Raw genomic sequence first — 8,735 nt, 5'->3', positions numbered from 1 at the left:
AATAGCCCCAATTCCTTCCTCCCATCTTTGATAACATTGATGTCATTTATTTCACTTATAATCTCTAATATCACCCAATTCATTGTTTCTATTACTTGAACAGATAGATATCTATCACATCAATTAATAATAAAAATATCATGGGGCACCTGGGTGGCTCAGTCAGTTAAGTGTTGGACTCTTGATTTCGGCTCAGGTCATGAACTCACTGTTTGTGAGACCGAGCCCCCCTACGCTACCAGTGTAGATCTTGCTTGGGATTCTTGCTCTCTCTCCCTCTCTCTTTCTCACTCAAAATAAGTAACTATTTTGAAAATAATAAAAATATATTTTTCACCTTCATATAGTCCTTCTTTGATCGTCTTCCCTTCTTTATATATATCTGAGTTTCTGACCTACATCATTTTCCTTCTCTGAAGAACTTTTTGATATTTCTTGTAAGGCATGTCCACTATTAACAATTTTCTTCATTTTTCTTTCCCTGAGAAAGTAGTTTTTATTTCTCTTTTATTTTTGAAAAATGATTTCTCTGGATACATAGTTCAGGGTTGTTGGGTCTTTAAAAAAAAAAAAACACTTTAAACATTTCACTGCACTCTCTTGTTTGCATGGTTTATGACAAGGAGTCCAATATAATTCTTATAGGGGTCCCTCTATAGAGAAGTACCCCCCCACCCTCCAACTTCTTTCTCTGTCTTTGGTTTTCTGTAGTTTGAATAAATATGCATAGGTGTAGTTTTTTGGTGTTTATCTTGCTTGGGGTTATCTAAGCTTCTTGGTTCTGTTACTTGGTGACTGTCATTTATTTGGAAAATTTCAGCATTGTTACTTAAAATATTTCTTCTGCTTCTTTTTCAGTTTTCCAGCTGTTATCTCCATTATGTCTGTGTTACATCTTTTGTAATTGTCCTACAGCCCTTAGATATTCTGCTCCATTTTTTCATTCTTTTTTCAGTCTGGGAAGAGAGTATGGTGTTTGCTTTGACAGCATTTTTTATGAAGAAAATTTGATTCATAGATTTCACACTCATAGTCCTAACCCCCAGTATCTCAGAATGTGACTCTATTTGGAGACAGGGTCTTTAAAGAGGTAATTAAGTTAAAATGAGGTCACTGTGGGAGGTCCTAATGCAATAAAACTGGTTCCTTACAAGAAGAAATTAGGACGTAGTTACAGAGGGAAAGCCACGTGAAGTTACAGGGAAAGGACATTCATGTACAAGCCAAAAAGAGAAGGCTTGGAAGAAACCAACCACACAGACACATTGATCTCAGATTTTTTGCCCCAGAATTGTGAGAAAATAAATTTCTGTTGCTTAAGCCACCCTGTCTGTGGTACTTTCATGGCAGCCCTAGCAAACTAATACAAACACCAATCAGAGGATGTGCCTGAGGACCCTAAAAATAAGTTTTTCCAATGTACATTCATAGAACTACATTGCAGAAACAAACTCATTTTGAAACCATTTGTATTCTCTTTGGCTATGTAGAAATAAACAGGGAAAGTAATAAGAAGCAGGGGGGAAAGTGAGACAGAAATGTGTCTGCCATCATACAGATTTCACATACCTCAAACAGCTGGCTGCTTCCGAGAGACTGGAAATTTTCACAATCCCCAAATAATACCACGATCAAAGCCAAGTCCATGAGAATAGCTGAGGGGCTATGCATAGGCTTTATGGTATCTCATCACTTTCAAAGTCTCACAGGGACTGGCCCACTTGCCCAAGCAAAAAGAGAAATCAGGTATAGGAGACTGGGTGATGAGGGGCACATGGGTGGCTCAGTTGGTTAGGTATCCAAGTTCGGCTTAGGTAATGATCTCATGGTTCATGAGTTCAAACCCTGCGTTGGACTCTGTGCTTACAGCTCAGAGACTGGAGCCTGCTTCAGATTCTATGTCTCCCTCTCTCTCTGTCCCTCCCCTGCTCTCTCTCTCACACACAAAAATAAATAATAAAAACACGAAAAAAATTTTTAAGAAGACTGGGTGATGACACTCTGAAAAATTGCAAAGAAAGATTTGCACTATTTCTGCTCAAGCTCTAACCTGCAGTGAGACTTCAATTCCAAACTCAACTACCAACTAGAGTAAGAGGCCAGACAATTCACTTCACTTTACAAATGGTGCCAGTTTTCTCATGTGTGAAACAAAAGGATCAATCCATTAGCCAACCTCTAAGGCTGTTAACAGCTCCCAAGCTTTACAAATAATAAAAGTAGAAGAGGATAACATCCAGTGAGAAAAATCTGGGATGACAGACTTAACAGAAGCTTGAGTCAACATGACTTGGACAAGTATGTATGAAAATAACCAAAGACAAAGCAGTGATCTCACTGCACTATAAGTCATGCAATTGAAGTGATAGCAGTGAAAATGTCAGAATAAGAACTTAAAATTTACCCCCTCATAAAAGCAATGAAAAAATAATGGCAAAAATGGTCAGAATCAACTTTTTAAAGCTCTGGATATTAAACAAAGACTTGCAGTAACCCAAGGAGTGTTTATTCAAGACCAAAAAAAAAAAAAAAAAAAACCTGCTAGACAGTCATACAAACGGCAAGCTTTGTGGTGTTTTAACTTACCCTAGAACTATCCTCCACTGCCCCTCTCACCAGTAGCCTTAGAAACCAACAGTCTGCATCCCCGGTGCCAGAGAGAGCAAAGGACACCATCAACAGACACAACGCACAGAATGGGAATTGGCTCTAATTTTTTTTAACTGGAAAATAACAAGTATTGACAAGGATTTGGAGAAATTGGAATCCTCATATACTGCTGATGGGGATGAAAACGTGCACAGCTCTGGTGAGAAATAGTTTGGCTATTCCTCAAAAAGTGAAACATAGAGTTACCATATGATTCAGCAATTCCACTCTTAGATATGTACTCAAGAGAAATGCAAATATATGTTCACACAAAAACTTGTACACAAATGTTCATAGCATTATTCATTATAGCCAAAAAATGAAAGCAAAGCAAAGCAAATGTTAATCAACTTATAGATGGATAAATAAAATGTGGTATAGCTAGTGATAGTATGGAATACAATCCAGCCATAAAAAGAAATGAAATATTGACACTTGCTGCAACACAGATAAACCTTGATGTTTTTGCTAAGCCAGAGTAGCCGGGCACATTATATGACTCAGTTTATGCAAAATGTCCAGCACAGGTAAATCCATTGCAACAGAAAGTGTTTTTGATGGTCAACTAATCTTCAACAAAGCAGAGAAGAATATCCAATGGAAAAAAGACAGTCTTTTCAACAAATGTTGTTGGGAAAACTGGACAGCCACATGCAGAAGAATGAGCCTGGACCACTTTCTTACTCCACACACAAAAATAAGCTCAAAATAGATGCAGGACCTAAATGTGAGACAGGGAGCCATCAGAATTCTAGACGAGAACACAGGCAGCACTATCTTTGACCTCTGGCACGGTGGCATTGTCTTACTAGACACACTGCTGGAGCAAGGGAAACAAAAGCAAAACCGAACTATTTGTTCTTCATCAAGATAAAAACTTCTGCACTGTGAAGGAAACCATCAACAACACTAAAAGGCAACCTATGGAATGGGAGAAGATAATTGCAAATGACATCTCTGATAAAGGGTTAGTATCCAAAATCTATAAAGAACTTATCAAACTCAACACCCAAAAGCCAAATAATCCAGTGGAGAAATAGGAAGAAGATATGAATAGACATTTTTCCAAAGAAGACATCCAAATGGCTAACAGACACATGAAAAGATGTTCAACGTCACTCATCAGGGAGAGAGAAGTCAAAACTGCAATGAGATACCAACTCCACCTGTCAGAATGGCAAAAATTAACAACACAGGAAACAAGAGATGTTGACAAAGATGAGGAGAAAGGGAGAACCCTCTTACACTGTTGGTGGGAGTGCAAACTGGTGCAGCCACGCCAGAAAACAGTATGGAGCTTCCTCAAAAAGCTAAAAATAGAACTACCCTGTGACCCAGCAGTGGCACTACTAGGTATTTACCCAAAGGATACAAAAATACTGATTCAAAGGGGTACATGCACCCCAATGTTTATAGCAGCATTATCAACAATAGCCAAACTGTGGAAAGAGCCCAAATGTCCACTGACTGATGAATGGATAAAGAAGATGTGGCATACACATATACATACATATATATACACATATATATACGTATATATGTATGTATATACACTCACATGCATACACACACAACAGAATGTTACTCAGCCATCAAAAAGAATGAAATCTCACCATTTGCAATGATGTGGTTAGAGCTAGATAGTATTACGCTAAGCAAAAGTAGTCAGTCAAAGACAAATATCATATGATTTCACTCATGTAGAATTTAAGAAACAAATAAAATAAATAAAACATATATATAGAATATAGAGGAAGGAAGAAAAAAGGGGGGAGTAAAACCACAAGAGTCTCTTAACTATAGAGAATAAACTGAAGGCTGGTGGAGGAGCGGTGGGAGGGAGGAAGGGTGAAATGGGTAAGGGGTATTAAGGAGGGCACTTGTTATGATGAGTACTGGGTGTTGTATGTAAGTGATGAATCACTAAATTCTACTCCTGAAACTAATATTACACTATATGCTAACTAACTAGAATTTAAATAAAAAACTTCAAACAAAAAGCGTATATTAGTGGTTTCATCTTTTTGAAATAACGAAATATTCTTCAATCAGTTACGACAGTTGCACAACCTTGTGAATGTACTCGAAATCACTGAAATGTACACTTTAAAATGACGACTCTTATGGTATGTTAATTACATCGCAGCAACAACAGCATGCAATTACACCAAATACCACTGTGGATTCCAAAAGACTGACCTTAAGCCTGGGGAAAACCAGCCATATCAATAAGAATAAATAGAACACCAACACTGTGGCTTCTCTGATTTTGACACATATTCTCAATCTTTCAAAAGTCCAATAGTGTTGCCAGAAAAGCATTTTCCTTTTAAGCCTTATAATAAGCTGGTCCATTGTTGTCATCATTCCTTGCCTGACATGTGATTTTATTTTATTTCCACAACACAGTAAATTTTGATAGATCACAGTAATTTCAACCCATGAGGAACTTCCAACTGTAGGAGTGAATTAGAAAGATATTTTTATATTGCCTATTTAAGATAACAGGTCCTAGCACCAAGCTTTGGGCAAAATACATCAAAAGAATGAACTGAAGGTTAAGGTTCCTTTTAGATCTCAATTTTTATAACATCACAAAAATTCTTGCCTAAAAGCAATCCAAATTATTCAACTGCAAGATATTCTATATTCACCTCATTCAGCCTGAGGGAAAGAACAAAGTCAGTAGCAGGAAACACTTCTAAGGTTGAAGCACATTCGTCTTCTCATTATGTTCTTCTGAGTCACCAGTCCCTGAATACGACACCAGGGCCCCTCAGAGAGAAAACCCAAGGAAAAGCTCTTTGAAAAGTTTTCTATGATGTCGTATTTGCAAAGGTAATTCTCACGTGAAAAGAAGCCATAAGGAATTCAAGTAATGAAATTGAACTACCATGCCCAACATTTATTGCCATTTTACCCTGCCCAGATCAGTGAATTAAAGTTAACTCTCTCTCCAAATTAGTGTTAGATAGCACTGAATCCCAATTTGATTTTAAAAATACTTTGTATACTTGTTTCTATTTTTAAAAGTTTCTTGCTGTGATTACGAAAAAAATGTGGGAATGAAGGGTGGTTTGTTTGCCTCTAATGCTGTTTATCACAGAACAGGGTTGATACTCAGTTTCAGGAGGCTCCGTGGGGATCTATACTCAAGAGTTTGTCTACTGAACTACCCAGACATCCTCATTATAAGTTGATTCCAAATATAAAGGAATCCAGTGGCATGTTATCCAGAAGCAACTTTGATGACAAGTTTCTAGTCGGGTCTTCCTGGTGTCTGTTTTGTGCAAGACCTTGTCTTTCATTCTCACACACACACACAGCCCAGTGGGGTTGTGCAACACCATAGCCCTGCTTAAATCCTTCTTTAAAAAGAAAAAAACTGTATTTGGGTATAACTGACATATAAAAAAATTGCACACATTTAATGTATACATCTTGATGGGTTTGACATTTGCACACACCTGTCATACGATCACCACAACCAACGTATTAAACATAACCATCACCTCCAAAAATTTCCTTGTGCTCTTTTGTGGGCTTTTTTTAATTTGTTGCTGGTTTGGGGGTTAGAGCACTTAATATGAGATATATATTCTTTTTTCAACGTTTTTTTTTGTTGTTGTTGTTTTTTTGGGGGGGACAGAGCGAGACAGAGCATGAACGGGGGAGGGGCAGAGAGAGAGGGAGACACAGAATCGGAAACAGGCTCCAGGCTCTGAGCCATCAGCCCAGGGCCTCACGCGGGGCTCGAACTCACGGACCGCGAGATCGTGACCTGGCTGAAGTCGGACGTTTAACCGACTACGCCACCCAGGCGCCCCATTTCTGAGATAATTCTAATCCATGTTCACTTGTAATACCAGAACTTTTTATTATTATTTGTGATATTTCACTTTGTTAATTGATAAGAGGCTGAAGTGAAACATATACTGTCATTCTTTACCTCGGTTTTAATTGATCTCTGCTCTAATTATCAACAGACAAGACATTCATGTTTGGCATCCATGTTGGTCTCCTACCTGCACTCTGCATTCTCTCTGTGCTGCAGCCTTAGCCACCTGACCTGGGGTGTGTGAGGGCACCTGTGTCCCAGGGCTCACAGAACGGTCCACAGGGGACACATAAAACAGTAAGTCTCCAGTATGCACTAGTCTTATATTCATAAATAAGAAAGAAGTTGGACTTCTATTAATCATTGGGAGAACAATCTTAGTGTTTACGTGCGAAATGGTCATGCAGCATGTGCAGGATGCCAGGCTTGAAGAAAGAGTCGGAGTTCACTGCCATATTTGAGCTTCTTGACGTGATCAAGAAAACATCAAGACTCAAATGTCTTCAGTTCTACTTAAATTAGCTCCATTATGACAGAAAGCAGTGATCTCATCAGACCTGATTTATAACCTGCAAGAAATTCAAAATTGCCAAAGGCTATTTCATTATTACCACGACCTCCATAGTTGTGTGCATATTCTGTAATCTACATAATATATCTGCATAGTACCACATACGTATAATTTATATATATACATGTATGTACATACAGAGGATGTTTCTAACACAACATTTTATTAGAAAGGCTGTTCATGGGGCGCCTGGGTGGTGCAGTCGGTTGAGCGTCCGACTTCAGCCAGGTCACGATCTCGCGGTCCGTGAGTTCGAGCCCCGCGTGGGGCTCTGGGCTGAATGCTCAGAGCCTGGAGCCTGTTTCCGAATCTGTGTCTCCCTCTCTCTCTGCCCCTTCCCCGTTCATGCTCTGTCTCTCTCTGTCCCAAAAAATAAATAAAAAACGTTGAAAAAAAAAAATTTAAAAAAAAAAAAAGGCTGTTCAGTCAAAATAGTTTAGAGACTCTAGTCTAAAACACCATCTTAATCATATCAATCCCTTAATTGAAAACTATCATTTAATCTCCACTGGCTACAAGGTAGCGTCCCAACCCCCTTTCTTATCCTTTTTTTTTTTTTTTCAACGTTTATTTATTTTGGGGACAGAGAGAGACAGAGCATGAACGGGGGAGGGGCAGAGAGAGAGGGAGACACAGAATCGGAAACAGGCTCCAGGCTCCGAGCCATCAGCCCCGAGCCCGACGCGGGGCTCGAACTCACGGACCGCGAGATCGTGACCTGGCTGAAGTCGGACGCTTAACCGACTGCGCCACCCAGGCGCCCCTCTTATCCTTAATTCCTACCACTCTTTTATTCCTGCCAACCGCATGGACTCATTCAGTCTTCCCTGATCTGGTTATAGTACTTTGAGTATCTACTTCTACATGATATTTCCACAGCTGGGGACGACTGTTATTTCCCCCTTCTCAAGTGGCAAATTTCCACACATCTTTTGCACCCTGATGGAGGGTCACCTGCTCTGTGAAGCATGCCATCTTAGCCATTGGGGATCCACATCTGTGTCTCCCCCATAAGGACAGGAGCCCTGTGAGGCAGGCAACACATCCTATTCTCTGCAGGTCTTCTACACCAAACAAGAATGAATGTTAATCAACGCCTTCGTAAATATCTAAATCCATTTAGAGGTGGCAAAGTATCCTTAACACTGTAATATTTCCACTACTTGGTTCTGGCGAGGAGAATGTCATAAATCACTGCAATCTATGACGAGTGCTTGTAGGCAAAATATCTTTATAAATTTTACACTGAAGTAAAAATGCCATGAGAAGAGATACAGGAATAAAGCAGAGCTCAACAAAACGGACTTGTGTACCCAAACTAATACCAAATATATAATTTCATAGATCTCTTAAAAGAATCTTGAAATTCTGGCACTGGGCATTTTCTGAAAAGCGTCTCAGTTGTACAACATTGCCACCTAGTGGTAGACTTCATAACACAGTAAGTCAATCCGATTTTCACGGTTTCAAAGATAATTTATTAAGACCTTAGCTTCTGGCCATCGTGGAATAACATAGGATGAATTTGCCCTTCCACCAGGGGGGAAAAAACGGATAAAATATACCACACAATTGTTTGCAAGATACTGGATAACAGGCAATAAAGGACACTAGTTCTGTGAAACAGATAACAAACAAGGTCAGCCCCTCAGTTGTCCCCAGATTGATTGCCGCCCT

This window comes from Herpailurus yagouaroundi, unplaced genomic scaffold (genome assembly GCF_014898765.1).
Source record: "Herpailurus yagouaroundi ecotype Mexico unplaced genomic scaffold, PumYag 190, whole genome shotgun sequence".
NCBI classification, from domain to species: Eukaryota; Metazoa; Chordata; class Mammalia; order Carnivora; family Felidae; genus Herpailurus; species Herpailurus yagouaroundi.
The sequence above is the reverse complement of the archived record's forward strand: the minus strand, read 5'-3'. Positions refer to the sequence as shown.